At 36.3% G+C, this 17142-nt stretch overlaps 1 protein-coding gene across 4 annotated transcripts in view; it reads left to right on the top strand.

Moving 5' to 3' along the window:
- The first annotated feature begins 1662 nt into the window (after positions 1 to 1662).
- The window catches only part of LOC100374325 (follistatin-A-like), a 52011-nt gene continuing 36531 nt past the window's right edge, over positions 1663 to 17142 (top strand). For 3 of the 4 annotated variants that reach the window (XM_085506791.1, XM_085506789.1, XM_085506794.1), the window contains exon 1: positions 1665 to 1707. The gene's annotated coding sequence lies outside the window, so the exon portion shown is untranslated. Of the gene's footprint in view, positions 1708 to 17142 lie in introns of all 4 variants that reach the window. The other variant, XM_085506793.1, reaches the window with a different exon arrangement.

The raw sequence follows: 17142 nt of genomic DNA, 5'->3' as shown, positions 1-17142 counted from the left end.
CAAAATTGTAATAGTCAAGAAAATCTCATAATCTGTTTTAATGGGGGTTGATTCTTACGACATTTTTTAACATTCTCTATAGAAAGGATGACGAGGTACTAGCAAATACAACACCGTGCAATGAATTCCTTTTAAAAAGACTGATGATGGCAATCTTTTTTGTTTAATTGTTTATCCAACTACTGTTAGACACTGGGCAATTTGAAAAATTCAACTTTCAAAATCTAGCTTTAAAATTTATAAACAGTACTTTTTTTTCTTCAAGTGTTTTTTTTTTTTTCATTTTATATTATCTTTCAGAGGAATGTAATTAAATTTAATTATATCGGTGTTATACCCTCTAAGTTGTAGTTCTCTTTTACAATTTATTTTCAGGATTTCTGAAGAAATTAGTAGTTAATAATATTATTTTGGCCCAAACTTATAATTCGGTCTTCTTGAAATCTTCAAATGAAATTGTGTGTGATGTTGCTAATTGTGGGATGCGGTCAAAGGATGTATTTTGGAACATTAATTACTTGAGTTATTCATCCAGTCTAGTCACATGGTTGCGTTAGTTGCAGGGGACAACTTATATGGCGTATCAAGTGTCTGTTAATATCGGTTTGCCATCTTTCATTTCTAGCAATTGTTATAATGCGATAAAGACAATAACTGTAAATTTGTAACTGTAACACAAAAGATTGTACTATAAGGTACATAATCACTTTAGAACTGAAAGGAAATATCAGTTTTGAAAGGGTGTGTGGTTTCGGCACTGCGTGTGTGTGTGATGCAATTATTACAATTGGTTAGAATGGGTTCAAGTGATAACTATATATATCCACCATACTCTGTGATCCGTAACGACCACTACGTGAAATGAATTATCTACTAAAATACCTTAAATGCGTCGAATGCCAGGCAAGTCCCCTGGCTCTTATCCAACATTTAATTGCACCATATAATTGTACCTTATTATGTACCTGTTTCCATTACTTATTTGAGAATCAACTATGACCTAACGGTGGCTATTACATACCTCGGGTGGTATGCTAAGAGAACACTGATGCATGTAATGTGTTAGCGGAAAATCACAATGATGATAATTCCTCAGTCACATGCTATGTAACCGCTTTGGCATGAGATGGCTCACATTCCGCTCCAATATTTTGCGAGAACCACTCTTAGTTAATTAAAACGCCTTCTCTAAGTAGCATGCGACCATTTACAATATCTTTTATTTTCTGTTCATCTTTCACTGTTTTCCTTTCTCTTAATTTTCCGACTAACACGTAAGATTTTATTATTGCCGTGTTTGTCTTTACGTTAAATTTTTATTTTAGAGGTTTTTATTTTAGTCAATTTTACTGTCCGACACGGTAAACCTTATCTAGTAATACGTTTCATTGTGTGTTTAAATATTCGTCCAATCGCCGACTTTTGTACGAGCAAATATGCACCGTGTTACCAACTATATTCTATGCGTTCAACCGTGATAACATGTTTTTACGGTGAGTAATATTAACAGATAGCAATCTTATCGTGGACTGTCCGGTATGAAATGTGACGTCATCGATACGAGTTGTTACGCCAGCCTATTGACCAAAGTGCTGGCAGGCGTATCCTAGCTACATAGCCCACGTGTTTGATGACGTCATGATACCACTCGTATGTTGTGCTTGGACACATAACTGAACAACAACTTTTGTTTCATCCTCGTTGGAGGTAAGTCGAATTTGTTAGCATATTGTTTTCTTTAAATTATTTTGCCATTACGCTTAGGAAAGAACTGACCGAGTAATACAGGAACATTTTCCTACTGTAAGACAGCGAGGGGTTATATGTCTTTCGTATCTGAATAATTTGTCATATATGACTAAAATAGGAATTCGTTAAAGAATCAATATTTTAGTATGATTTATTCAGCACACGCAGTAGTATTCGTTCAATATTTCTATAGGAAGAATAATAAAACATAAATTAGAATAAATGAGTGAGTAGAAATCGGATACAATTACCTGTTTCTATGGTTCCCACAGTTAAACAGCTTGCAGACAAAAACTATAAAAAAAAACTAACGCGTTTGGAGTGGTTTACAGTTAGCACAAGGTTGTATGGAAAACAAGTTTGTCCCCACCCCTCCCCAAAAGACGTCCCAAAGTTTTCTATCCCATAATCCTTTGCAAAATATAATATGGAGTTAACACATCCATAAGGCTCGATAAACTACACAATTGCGCCTGAATTGATAGCACGTATTTACATAGTATTTCAATGCGCATGTGTTGTATTTTGGTGGTACGTATCAGTAATTCAAAATTTATTATTGTATTTAGTTATAAATTATAATTCAGTGTATAAATGTGTGGTTGCGTGCAATTTTCCAGATTGTGAAAATTACGAAAATATGGAAATGTTGGTTTCAGGAGCATATTGCCCAGTATGTGCTAACTTTGTTACATTTTTCTAACCTTAAAATGTACAATAAAAATATAACGCCTGTCTAGTTTTTTTTTGCGGCAAACTAGGTAATAATTGACTATACAAATAATCCTGAATAACACACATCAATGGCGGTGCGATTGTGTAGTACGACGACCCCCCCTCTTAAAGCTCCAAAGGTTACTATTCAGTCAATTGGAATAGAAAGTATTCTTTTTAATGGCAAATCAAGTGTTGATTTCTCATAATAGTTCTTTTAAAATATTAATAAATCTTTGAAACTCAGGTTTCTTTTAGGTAGACTAAATAGGTCTTACATAGCCTGATATATATGGGTCTTACATAGCCTGATATATATGGGTCTTACATAACCTGGTATATATGGGTCTTACATAACCTGATATATATGGGTCTTACATAACCTGATATATATGGGTCTTACATAACCTGATATATATGGGTCTTACATAACCTGATATATATGGGTCTTACATAACCTGATATATATGGGTCTTACATAACCTGATATATATGGGTCTTACATAACCTGGTATATATGGGTCTTACATAACCTGATATATATGGGTCTTACATAGCCTGATATATATGGGTCTTACATAACCTGATATATATGGGTCTTACATAACCTGATATATATGGGTCTTACATAGCCTGATATATATGGGTCTTACATAACCTGATATATATGGGTCTTACATAACCTGGTATATATGGGTCTTACATAGCCTGGTATATGTGGGTCTTACATAGCCTGGTATATATGGGTCTTACATAACCTGATATATATGGGTCTTACATAGCCTGGTATATGTGGGTCTTACATAGCCTGATATATATGGGTCTTACATAACCTGATATATATGGGTCTTACATAGCCTGATATATATGGGTCTTACATAGCCTGGTATATATGGGTCTTACATAACCTGATATATATGGGTCTTACATAACCTGGTATATATGGGTCTTACATAGCCTGGTATATGTGGGTCTTACACAGCCTGGTATATATGGGTCTTACATAACCTGAAATATATGGGTCTTACATAGCCTGGTATATGTGGGTCTTACATAGCCTGGTATATATGGGTCTTACATAACCTGATATATATGGGTCTTACATAGCCTGGTATATATGGGTCTTACATAGCCTGATATATATGGGTCTTACATAGCCTGATATATATGGGTCTTACATAGCCTGGTATATGTGGGTCTTACATAGCCTGATATATATGGGTCTTACATAACCTGATATATATGGGTCTTACATAGCCTGATATATATGGGTCTTACATAGCCTGGTATATATGGGTCTTACATAACCTGATATATATGGGTCTTACATAACCTGGTATATATGGGTCTTACATAGCCTGGTATATGTGGGTCTTACATAGCCTGGTATATATGGGTCTTACATAACCTGATATATATGGGTCTTACATAGCCTGGTATATGTGGGTCTTACATAGCCTGGTATATATGGGTCTTACATAACCTGATATATATGGGTCTTACATAGCCTGATATATATGGGTCTTACATAGCTTGATATATATGGGTCTTACATAGCCTGATATATATGGGTCTTACATAGCCTGGTATATATGGGTCTTACATAACCTGATATATATGGGTCTTACATAACCTGGTATATATGGGTCTTACATAGCCTGATATATATGGGTCTTACATAGCCTGGTATATATGGGTCTTGCATAACCTGATATATATAGGTCTTGCATAACCTGATATATATGGGTCTTGCATAACCTGATATATATGGGTCTTACATAGCCTGGTATATATGGATCTTACATAGCCTGATATATATGGGTCTTACATAACCTGATATATATGGGTCTTACATAGCCTGATATATATGGGTCTTACATAACCTGGTATATATGGGTCTTACATAGCCTGATATAAATGTGTCTTACCTAAGCTGATATATATGGGTCTTACATAACCTGATATATATGGGTCTTACATAGCCTGATATATATGGGTCTTACATAGCCTGGTATATATGGGTCTTGCATAACCTGATATATATAGGTCTTGCATAACCTGATATATATGGGTCTTGCATAACCTGATATATATGGGTCTTACATAGCCTGGTATATATGGATCTTACATAGCCTGATATATATGGGTCTTACATAACCTGATATATATGGGTCTTACATAGCCTGATATATATGGGTCTTACATAGCCTGATATATATGGGTCTTACATAGCCTGATATATATGGGTCTTACATAACCTGGTATATATGGGTCTTACATAACCTGGTATATATGGGTCTTACATAACCTGGTATATATGGGTCTTACATAACCTGGTATATATGGGTCTTACATAGCCTGGTATATATGGGTCTTACATAACCTGGTATATATGGGTCTTACATAACCTGATATATATGGGTCTTACATAGCCTGATATATATGGGTCTTACATAACCTGGTATATATGGGTCTTACATAGCTTGATATATATATGGGTCTTACATAACCTGGTATATATGGGTCTTACATAGCCTGATATATATGGGTCTTACATAACCTGATATATATGGGTCTTACATAGCCTGATATATATGGGTCTTACATAGCCTGGTATATATGGGTCTTGCATAACCTGATATATATAGGTCTTGCATAACCTGATATATATGGGTCTTGCATAACCTGATATATATGGGTCTTACATAGCCTGGTATATATGGATCTTACATAGCCTGATATATATGGGTCTTACATAACCTGATATATATGGGTCTTACATAGCCTGATATATATGGGTCTTACATAACCTGGTATATATGGGTCTTACATAGCCTGATATAAATGTGTCTTACCTAAGCTGATATATATGGGTCTTACATAACCTGATATATATGGGTCTTACATAGCCTGATATATATGGGTCTTACATAGCCTGGTATATATGGGTCTTGCATAACCTGATATATATAGGTCTTGCATAACCTGATATATATGGGTCTTGCATAACCTGATATATATGGGTCTTACATAGCCTGGTATATATGGATCTTACATAGCCTGATATATATGGGTCTTACATAACCTGATATATATGGGTCTTACATAGCCTGATATATATGGGTCTTACATAGCCTGATATATATGGGTCTTACATAGCCTGATATATATGGGTCTTACATAGCCTGATATATATGGATCTTACATAGCCTGATATATATGGGTCTTACCTAAGCTAATATATATGGGTCTTACACAACCTGATATATATGGGTCTTACCTAAGCTGATATATATGGGTCTTACATAACCTGGTATATATGGGTCTTACATAGCCTGATATATATGGGTCTTACATAGCCTGGTATATATGGGTCTTGCATAACCTGATATATATAGGTCTTGCATAACCTGATATATATGGGTCTTGCATAACCTGATATATATGGGTCTTGCATAACCTGATATATATGGGTCTTACATAGCCTGGTATATATGGGTCTTACATAGTCTAGTATATATGGGTCTTACATAGCTTGGTATATATGGGTCTTACATAGCCTGATATCTATGGGTCTTACATAGCCTGGTATATATGGGTCTTACATAGCCTGGTATATATGGGTCTTACATAGCTTGGTATATATGGGTCTTACATAGCCTGGTATCTATGGGTCTTACATAGCTTGATATATATGGGTCTTACATAGCCTGGTATATATGGGTCTTACATAACCTGATATATATGGGTCTTACATAGCCTGATATCTATGGGTCTTACATAGCCTGGTATATATGGGTCTTACATAGCCTGATATACATGGATCTTACATAGCCTGGTATATATGGGTCTTACTTAGCCTGATATATATATGGGTCTTACATAGCCTGATATATATAGGTCTTACATAACCTGATATATATGGGTCTTACATAGCCTGGTATATATGGGTCTTACATAGCCTGATATATATGGGTCTTACATACCCTGGTATATATGGGTCTTACATAGCTTGATATATATGGGTCTTACATAGCCTGGTATATATGGGTCTTACATAGTCTAGTATATATGGGTCTTACATAGCCTGGTATATATGGGTCTTACATAGCTTGGTATATATGGGTCTTACATAGCCTGGTATCTATGGGTCTTACATAGTCTGGTATATATGGGTCTTACATAGCCTGGTATATATGGGTCTTACATAGCCTGATATCTATGGGTCTTACATAGCCTGGTATATATGGGTCTTACATAGCCTGATATACATGGATCTTACATAGCCTGGTATATATGGGTCTTACATAGCCTGATATATATGGGTCGTACATAGCGTGATATATATGGGTCTTACATAGCCTGGTATATATGGGTCTTACATAGCTTGATATATATGGGTCTTGCATAGCCTGGTATATATGGGTCTTACATAGCCTGGTATATATGGGTCTTACATAGCCTGGTATCTATGGGTCTTACATAGTCTGGTATATATGGGTCTTACATAGCCTGGTATATATGGGTCTTACATAGCCTGGTATATATGGGTCTTACATAACCTGATATATATGGGTCTTACATAGCCTGTTATCTATGGGTCTTACATAGTCTGGTATATATGGGTCTTACATAGCCTGGTATCTATGGGTCTTACATAGCCTGGTATATATGGGTCTTACATAGCCTGGTATATATGGGTCTTACATAGCCTGGTATCTATGGGTCTTACATAGTCTGGTATATATGGGTCTTACATAGCCTGGTATCTATGGGTCTTACATAGTCTGGTATATATGGGTCTTACATAGCCTGGTATATATGGGTCTTACATAGCCTGGTATATATGGGTCTTACATAGCCTGGTATATATGGGTCTTACATAGTCTGGTATAGATGGGTCTTACATAGCCTGGTATCTATGGGTCTTACATAGTCTGGTATATATGGGTCTTACATAGCCTGGTATCTATGGGTCTTACATAGTCTGGTATATATGGGTCTTACATAGCCTGGTATCTATGGGTCTTACATAGTCTGGTATATATGGGTCTTACATAGCCTGGTATATATGGGTCTTACATAGCCTGGTATATATGGGTCTTACATAACCTGATATATATGGGTCTTACATAGCCTGGTATATATGGGTCTTACATAGCCTGGTATATATGGGTCTTACATAGCCTGGTATATATGGGTCTTACATATCCTGATATATATGGGTCTTACATAGCTTGATGTATATGGGTCTTACATAACCTGATATATATGGGTCTTACATAGTCTGGTATATATGGGTCTTACATAGCCTGGTATCTATGGGTCTTGCATAGTCTGGTATATATGGGTCTTACATAGCCTGGTATCTATGGGTCTTACATAGTCTGGTATATATGGGTCTTACATAGCCTGGTATATATGGGTCTTACATAGCCTGGTATATATGGGTCTTACATAACCTGATATATATGGGTCTTACATAGCCTGGTATATATGGGTCTTACATAGCCTGGTATATATGGGTCTTACATAGCCTGGTATATATGGGTCTTACATATCCTGATATATATGGGTCTTACATAGCTTGATGTATATGGGTCTTACATAACCTGATATATATGGGTCTTACATAGTCTGGTATATATGGGTCTTACATAGCCTGGTATCTATGGGTCTTGCATAGTCTGGTATATATGGGTCTTACATAGCCTGGTATCTATGGGTCTTACATAGTCTGGTATATATGGGTCTTACATAGCCTGGTATATATGGGTCTTACATAGCCTGGTATATATGGGTCTTACATAACCTGATATATATGGGTCTTACATAGCCTGGTATCTATGGGTCTTACATAGTCTGGTATATATGGGTCTTACATAGCCTGGTATATATGGGTCTTACATAGCCTGGTATATATGGGTCTTACATAACCTGATATATATGGGTCTTACATAGCCTGATATCTATGGGTCTTACATAGCCTGGTATATATGGGTCTTACATAGCCTGATATACATGGATCTTACATAGCCTGATATATATATAGGTCTTACATAACCTGATATATACGGGTCTTACATAGCCTGGTATATATGGGTCTTACATAACCTGATATATATGGGTCTTACATAGCCTGATATATATGGGTCTTACATAGCCTGATATATATGGGTCTTACATAGCCTGATATATATGGGTCTTACATAACCTGGTATATATGGGTCTTACATAACCTGGTATATATGGGTCTTACATAACCTGGTATATATGGGTCTTACATAACCTGGTATATATGGGTCTTACATAGCCTGGTATATATGGGTCTTACATAACCTGGTATATATGGGTCTTACATAACCTGATATATATGGGTCTTACATAGCCTGATATATATGGGTCTTACATAACCTGGTATATATGGGTCTTACATAGCTTGATATATATATGGGTCTTACATAACCTGGTATATATGGGTCTTACATAGCCTGATATATATGGGTCTTACATAACCTGATATATATGGGTCTTACATAGCCTGATATATATGGGTCTTACATAGCCTGGTATATATGGGTCTTGCATAACCTGATATATATAGGTCTTGCATAACCTGATATATATGGGTCTTGCATAACCTGATATATATGGGTCTTACATAGCCTGGTATATATGGATCTTACATAGCCTGATATATATGGGTCTTACATAACCTGATATATATGGGTCTTACATAGCCTGATATATATGGGTCTTACATAACCTGGTATATATGGGTCTTACATAGCCTGATATAAATGTGTCTTACCTAAGCTGATATATATGGGTCTTACATAACCTGATATATATGGGTCTTACATAGCCTGATATATATGGGTCTTACATAGCCTGGTATATATGGGTCTTGCATAACCTGATATATATAGGTCTTGCATAACCTGATATATATGGGTCTTGCATAACCTGATATATATGGGTCTTACATAGCCTGGTATATATGGATCTTACATAGCCTGATATATATGGGTCTTACATAACCTGATATATATGGGTCTTACATAGCCTGATATATATGGGTCTTACATAGCCTGATATATATGGGTCTTACATAGCCTGATATATATGGGTCTTACATAGCCTGATATATATGGATCTTACATAGCCTGATATATATGGGTCTTACCTAAGCTGATATATATGGGTCTTACACAACCTGATATATATGGGTCTTACCTAAGCTGATATATATGGGTCTTACATAACCTGGTATATATGGGTCTTACATAGCCTGATATATATGGGTCTTACATAGCCTGGTATATATGGGTCTTGCATAACCTGATATATATAGGTCTTGCATAACCTGATATATATGGGTCTTGCATAACCTGATATATATGGGTCTTGCATAACCTGATATATATGGGTCTTACATAGCCTGGTATATATGGGTCTTACATAGTCTAGTATATATGGGTCTTACATAGCTTGGTATATATGGGTCTTACATAGCCTGATATCTATGGGTCTTACATAGCCTGGTATATATGGGTCTTACATAGCCTGGTATATATGGGTCTTACATAGCTTGGTATATATGGGTCTTACATAGCCTGGTATCTATGGGTCTTACATAGCTTGATATATATGGGTCTTACATAGCCTGGTATATATGGGTCTTACATAACCTGATATATATGGGTCTTACATAGCCTGATATCTATGGGTCTTACATAGCCTGGTATATATGGGTCTTACATAGCCTGATATACATGGATCTTACATAGCCTGGTATATATGGGTCTTACTTAGCCTGATATATATATGGGTCTTACATAGCCTGATATATATAGGTCTTACATAACCTGATATATATGGGTCTTACATAGCCTGGTATATATGGGTCTTACATAGCCTGATATATATGGGTCTTACATACCCTGGTATATATGGGTCTTACATAGCTTGATATATATGGGTCTTACATAGCCTGGTATATATGGGTCTTACATAGTCTAGTATATATGGGTCTTACATAGCCTGGTATATATGGGTCTTACATAGCTTGGTATATATGGGTCTTACATAGCCTGGTATCTATGGGTCTTACATAGTCTGGTATATATGGGTCTTACATAGCCTGGTATATATGGGTCTTACATAGCCTGATATCTATGGGTCTTACATAGCCTGGTATATATGGGTCTTACATAGCCTGATATACATGGATCTTACATAGCCTGGTATATATGGGTCTTACATAGCCTGATATATATGGGTCGTACATAGCGTGATATATATGGGTCTTACATAGCCTGGTATATATGGGTCTTACATAGCTTGATATATATGGGTCTTGCATAGCCTGGTATATATGGGTCTTACATAGCCTGGTATATATGGGTCTTACATAGCCTGGTATCTATGGGTCTTACATAGTCTGGTATATATGGGTCTTACATAGCCTGGTATATATGGGTCTTACATAGCCTGGTATATATGGGTCTTACATAACCTGATATATATGGGTCTTACATAGCCTGTTATCTATGGGTCTTACATAGTCTGGTATATATGGGTCTTACATAGCCTGGTATCTATGGGTCTTACATAGCCTGGTATATATGGGTCTTACATAGCCTGGTATATATGGGTCTTACATAGCCTGGTATCTATGGGTCTTACATAGTCTGGTATATATGGGTCTTACATAGCCTGGTATCTATGGGTCTTACATAGTCTGGTATATATGGGTCTTACATAGCCTGGTATATATGGGTCTTACATAGCCTGGTATATATGGGTCTTACATAGCCTGGTATATATGGGTCTTACATAGTCTGGTATAGATGGGTCTTACATAGCCTGGTATCTATGGGTCTTACATAGTCTGGTATATATGGGTCTTACATAGCCTGGTATCTATGGGTCTTACATAGTCTGGTATATATGGGTCTTACATAGCCTGGTATCTATGGGTCTTACATAGTCTGGTATATATGGGTCTTACATAGCCTGGTATATATGGGTCTTACATAGCCTGGTATATATGGGTCTTACATAACCTGATATATATGGGTCTTACATAGCCTGGTATATATGGGTCTTACATAGCCTGGTATATATGGGTCTTACATAGCCTGGTATATATGGGTCTTACATATCCTGATATATATGGGTCTTACATAGCTTGATGTATATGGGTCTTACATAACCTGATATATATGGGTCTTACATAGTCTGGTATATATGGGTCTTACATAGCCTGGTATCTATGGGTCTTGCATAGTCTGGTATATATGGGTCTTACATAGCCTGGTATCTATGGGTCTTACATAGTCTGGTATATATGGGTCTTACATAGCCTGGTATATATGGGTCTTACATAGCCTGGTATATATGGGTCTTACATAACCTGATATATATGGGTCTTACATAGCCTGGTATATATGGGTCTTACATAGCCTGGTATATATGGGTCTTACATAGCCTGGTATATATGGGTCTTACATATCCTGATATATATGGGTCTTACATAGCTTGATGTATATGGGTCTTACATAACCTGATATATATGGGTCTTACATAGTCTGGTATATATGGGTCTTACATAGCCTGGTATCTATGGGTCTTGCATAGTCTGGTATATATGGGTCTTACATAGCCTGGTATCTATGGGTCTTACATAGTCTGGTATATATGGGTCTTACATAGCCTGGTATATATGGGTCTTACATAGCCTGGTATATATGGGTCTTACATAACCTGATATATATGGGTCTTACATAGCCTGGTATCTATGGGTCTTACATAGTCTGGTATATATGGGTCTTACATAGCCTGGTATATATGGGTCTTACATAGCCTGGTATATATGGGTCTTACATAACCTGATATATATGGGTCTTACATAGCCTGATATCTATGGGTCTTACATAGCCTGGTATATATGGGTCTTACATAGCCTGATATACATGGATCTTACATAGCCTGATATATATATAGGTCTTACATAACCTGATATATACGGGTCTTACATAGCCTGGTATATATGGGTCTTACATAACCTGATATATATGGGTCTTACATAGCCTGATATATATGGGTCTTACATAGCCTGGTATATATGGGTCTTGCATAACCTGATACATATGGCTCTTGCATAACCTGATATATATGGCTCTTGCATAACCTGATATATATGGGTCTTACATAGCCTAATATATATGGGTCTTACATAGCGTGATATATATGGGTCTTACATAGCCTGGTATATATGGGTCTTACATAGCTTGATATATATGGGTCTTGCATAGCCTGGTATATATGGGTCTTACATAGCCTGGTATATATGGGTCTTACATAGCCTGATATACATGGGTCTTACATAGCCTGGTATATATGGGTCTTACATAGCTTGATATATATGGGTCTTACATAGCCTGGTATATATGGGTCTTACATAACCTGATATATATGGATCTTACATAGTCTGGTATATATGGGTCTTACATAGATTGATATATATGGGTCTTACATAACCTGATATATATGGGTCTTACATAGCCTGGTATATATGGGTCTCACATAACCTGATATATATGGGTCTTACATAGCTTGATATATATGGGTCTTACATAACTTGATATATATAGGTCTTCCATAGCCTGGTATATATGGGTCTTCCATAGCCTGGTATATATGGGTCTTACATAGCCTGGTATATATGGGTCTTACATAACCTGATATATATGGGTCTTACATAGCCTGGTATATATGGGTCTTACATAGCCTGGTATATATGGGTCTTACATAGCCTGGTATATATGGGTCTTACATATCCTGATATATATGGGTCTTACATAGCTTGATATATATGGGTCTTACATAACCTGATATATATGGTTCTTACATAGTCTGGTATATATGGGTCTTACATAGCCTGGTATATATGGGTCTTGCATAGTCTGGTATATATGGGTCTTACATAGCCTGGTATCTATGGGTCTTACATAGTCTGGTATATATGGGTCTTACATAGCCTGGTATATATGGGTCTTACATAGCCTGGTATATATGGGTCTTACATAACCTGATATATATATGGGTCTTACATAGCCTGGTATCTATGGGTCTTACATAGTCTGGTATATATGGGTCTTACATAGCCTGGTATATATGGGTCTTACATAGCCTGGTATATATGGGTCTTACATAACCTGATATATATGGGTCTTACATAGCCTGATATCTATGGGTCTTACATAGCCTGGTATATATGGGTCTTACATAGCCTGATATACATGGATCTTACATAGCCTGATATATATATAGGTCTTACATAACCTGATATATACGGGTCTTACATAGCCTGGTATATATGGGTCTTACATAACCTGATATATATGGGTCTTACATAGCCTGATATATATGGGTCTTACATAGCCTGGTATATATGGGTCTTGCATAACCTGATACATATGGCTCTTGCATAACCTGATATATATGGCTCTTGCATAACCTGATATATATGGGTCTTACATAGCCTGATATATATGGGTCTTACATAGCGTGATATATATGGGTCTTACATAGCCTGGTATATATGGGTCTTACATAGCTTGATATATATGGGTCTTGCATAGCCTGGTATATATGGGTCTTACATAGCCTGGTATATATGGGTCTTACATAGCCTGATATACATGGGTCTTACATAGCCTGGTATATATGGGTCTTACATAGCTTGATATATATGGGTCTTACATAGCCTGGTATATATGGGTCTTACATAACCTGATATATATGGATCTTACATAGTCTGGTATATATGGGTCTTACATAGATTGATATATATGGGTCTTACATAACCTGATATATATGGGTCTTACATAGCCTGGTATATATGGGTCTCACATAACCTGATATATATGGGTCTTACATAGCTTGATATATATGGGTCTTACATAACTTGATATATATAGGTCTTCCATAGCCTGGTATATGTGGGTCTTACATAGCCTGATATACATGTGTCTTACCTAAGCTGATATATATGGGTCTTACCTAAGCTGATATATATGGGTCTTACATAACCTGATATATATGGGTCTTACATAGCCTGATATATATGGGTCTTACATAGCCTGGTATATATGGGTCTTGCATAACCTGATATATATGGCTCTTGCATAACCTTATATATATGACTCTTGCATAACCTGATATATATGGGTCTTACATAGCCTGATATATATGGGTCTTACATAGCGTGATATATATGGGTCTTACATAGCCTGGTATATATGGGTCTTACATAGCTTGATATATATGGGTCTTGCATAGCCTGGTATATATGGGTCTTACATAGCCTGGTATATACGGGTCTTACATAGCCTGATATACATGGATCTTACATAGCCTGGTATATATGGGTCTTACATAGCCTGATATATATATGGGTCTTACATAGCCTGATATATATAGGTCTTACATAACCTGATATATATGGGTCTTACATAGCCTGGTATATATGGGTCTTACATAGCCTGATATATATGGGTCTTACATACCCTGGTATATATGGGTCTTACATAGCTTGATATATATGGGTCTTACATAGCCTGGTGTATATGGGTCTTACATAGCCCGATATATATGGGTCTTACATAGCTTGATATATATAGGTCTTCCATAGCCTGGTATATATGGGTCTTACATAGCCTGGTATATATGGGTCTTACATAGCCAGATATACATGTGTCTTACCTAAGCTGATATATGTGGGTCTTACCTAAGCTGATATATATGGGTCTTACATAACCTGATATATATGGGTCTTACATAGCCTGATATATATGGGTCTTACATAGCCTGGTATATATGGGTCTTGCATAACCTGATATATATGGCTCTTGCATAACCTGATATATATGGCTCTTGCATAACCTGATATATATATGGGTCTTACATAGCCTGATATATATGGGTCTTACATAGCGTGATATATATGGGTCTTACATAGCCTGGTATATATGGGTCTTACATAGCTTGATATATATGGGTCTTGCATAGCCTGGTATATATGGGTCTTACATAGCCTGGTATATATGGGTCTTACATAGCCTGGTATATATCGGTCTTACATAACCTGATATATATGGATCTTACATAGTCTGGTATATATGGGTCTTACATAGATTGATATATATGGGTCTTACATAACCTGATATATATGGGTCTTACATAGCCTGGTATATATGGGTCTCACATAACCTGATATATATGGGTCTTACATAGCTTGATATATATGGGTCTTGCATAACCTGATATATATGGGTCTTACATAACCTGATATACATGGTTCTTACATAGCCTGGTATATATGGGTCTTACATAGCTTGATATATATGGGTCTAGCATAACCTGATATATATGGGTCTTACATAGCTTGATATATATGGGTCTTACATAGCCTGATATATATGGGTCTCACATAGCCTGATATATATGGGTCTTACATAACCTGATATATATGGGTCTTACATAGCCTGGTATATATGGGTCTTACATAGCCTGATATATATGGGTCTTACATAGCCTGGTATATATGGGTCTTACATATCCTGATATATATGGATCTTACATAGCCTGATATACATGGATCTTACATACCCTGATATACATGGATCTTACATAGCCTGATATATATGGGTCTTACATAGCCTGGTATATGTGGGTCTTACATAGCCTGATATATATGGGTCTTACATAGCCTGGTATATATGGGTCTTACATATCCTGATATATATGGATCTTACATAGCCTGATATACATGGATCTTACATAGCATGATATATATGGGTCATACATATCCTGGTATATATGGGTCTCGAATAGCCTGATATATATGGGTCTTACACAGCTTGATATTTATGGGTCTTGCATATCCTGATATACATGGATCTTACATAGCTTGATATATATGGGTCTAGCATAACCTGATATATATGGGTCTTATATAGCTTGATATATATGGGTCTTACACAGCTTGATATTTATGGGTCTTGCGTATCCTGATATACATGGATCTTACATAGCTTGATATATATGGGTCTAGCATAACCTGGTATATATGGGTCTTACATAGCCTGATATATATGGGTCTTACATAACTTGATATTTATGGGTCTTGCGTATCCTGATATACATGGATCTTACATAGCTTGATATATATGGGTCTAGCATAACCTGGTATATATGGGTCTTACATAGCCTGATATATATGGGTCTTACATAGCGTGATATATATGGGTCTTACATAGCCTGGTATATATGGGTCTTACATAGCTTGATATATATGGGTCTTGCATAGCCTGGTATATATGGGTCTTACATAGCCTGGTATATATGGGTCTTACATAGCCTGATATACATGGGTCTTACATAGCCTGGTATATATGGGTCTTACATACCCTGGTATATATGGGTCTTACATAGCTTGATATATATGGGTCTTACATAGTCTAGTATATATGGGTCTTACATAGCCTGGTATATATGGGTCTTACATAACCTGATATATATGGATCTTACATAGTCTGGTATATATGGGTCTTACATAGATTGATATATATGGGTCTTACATAACCTGATATATATGGGTCTTACATAGCC

The sequence above is a fragment of the Saccoglossus kowalevskii genome, chromosome 13 (genome assembly GCF_978046115.1).
Source record: "Saccoglossus kowalevskii chromosome 13, keSacKowa6.1, whole genome shotgun sequence".
Classification (NCBI taxonomy): domain Eukaryota; kingdom Metazoa; phylum Hemichordata; class Enteropneusta; family Harrimaniidae; genus Saccoglossus; species Saccoglossus kowalevskii.
This window is presented reverse-complemented; position numbering and strand designations above follow the sequence as displayed.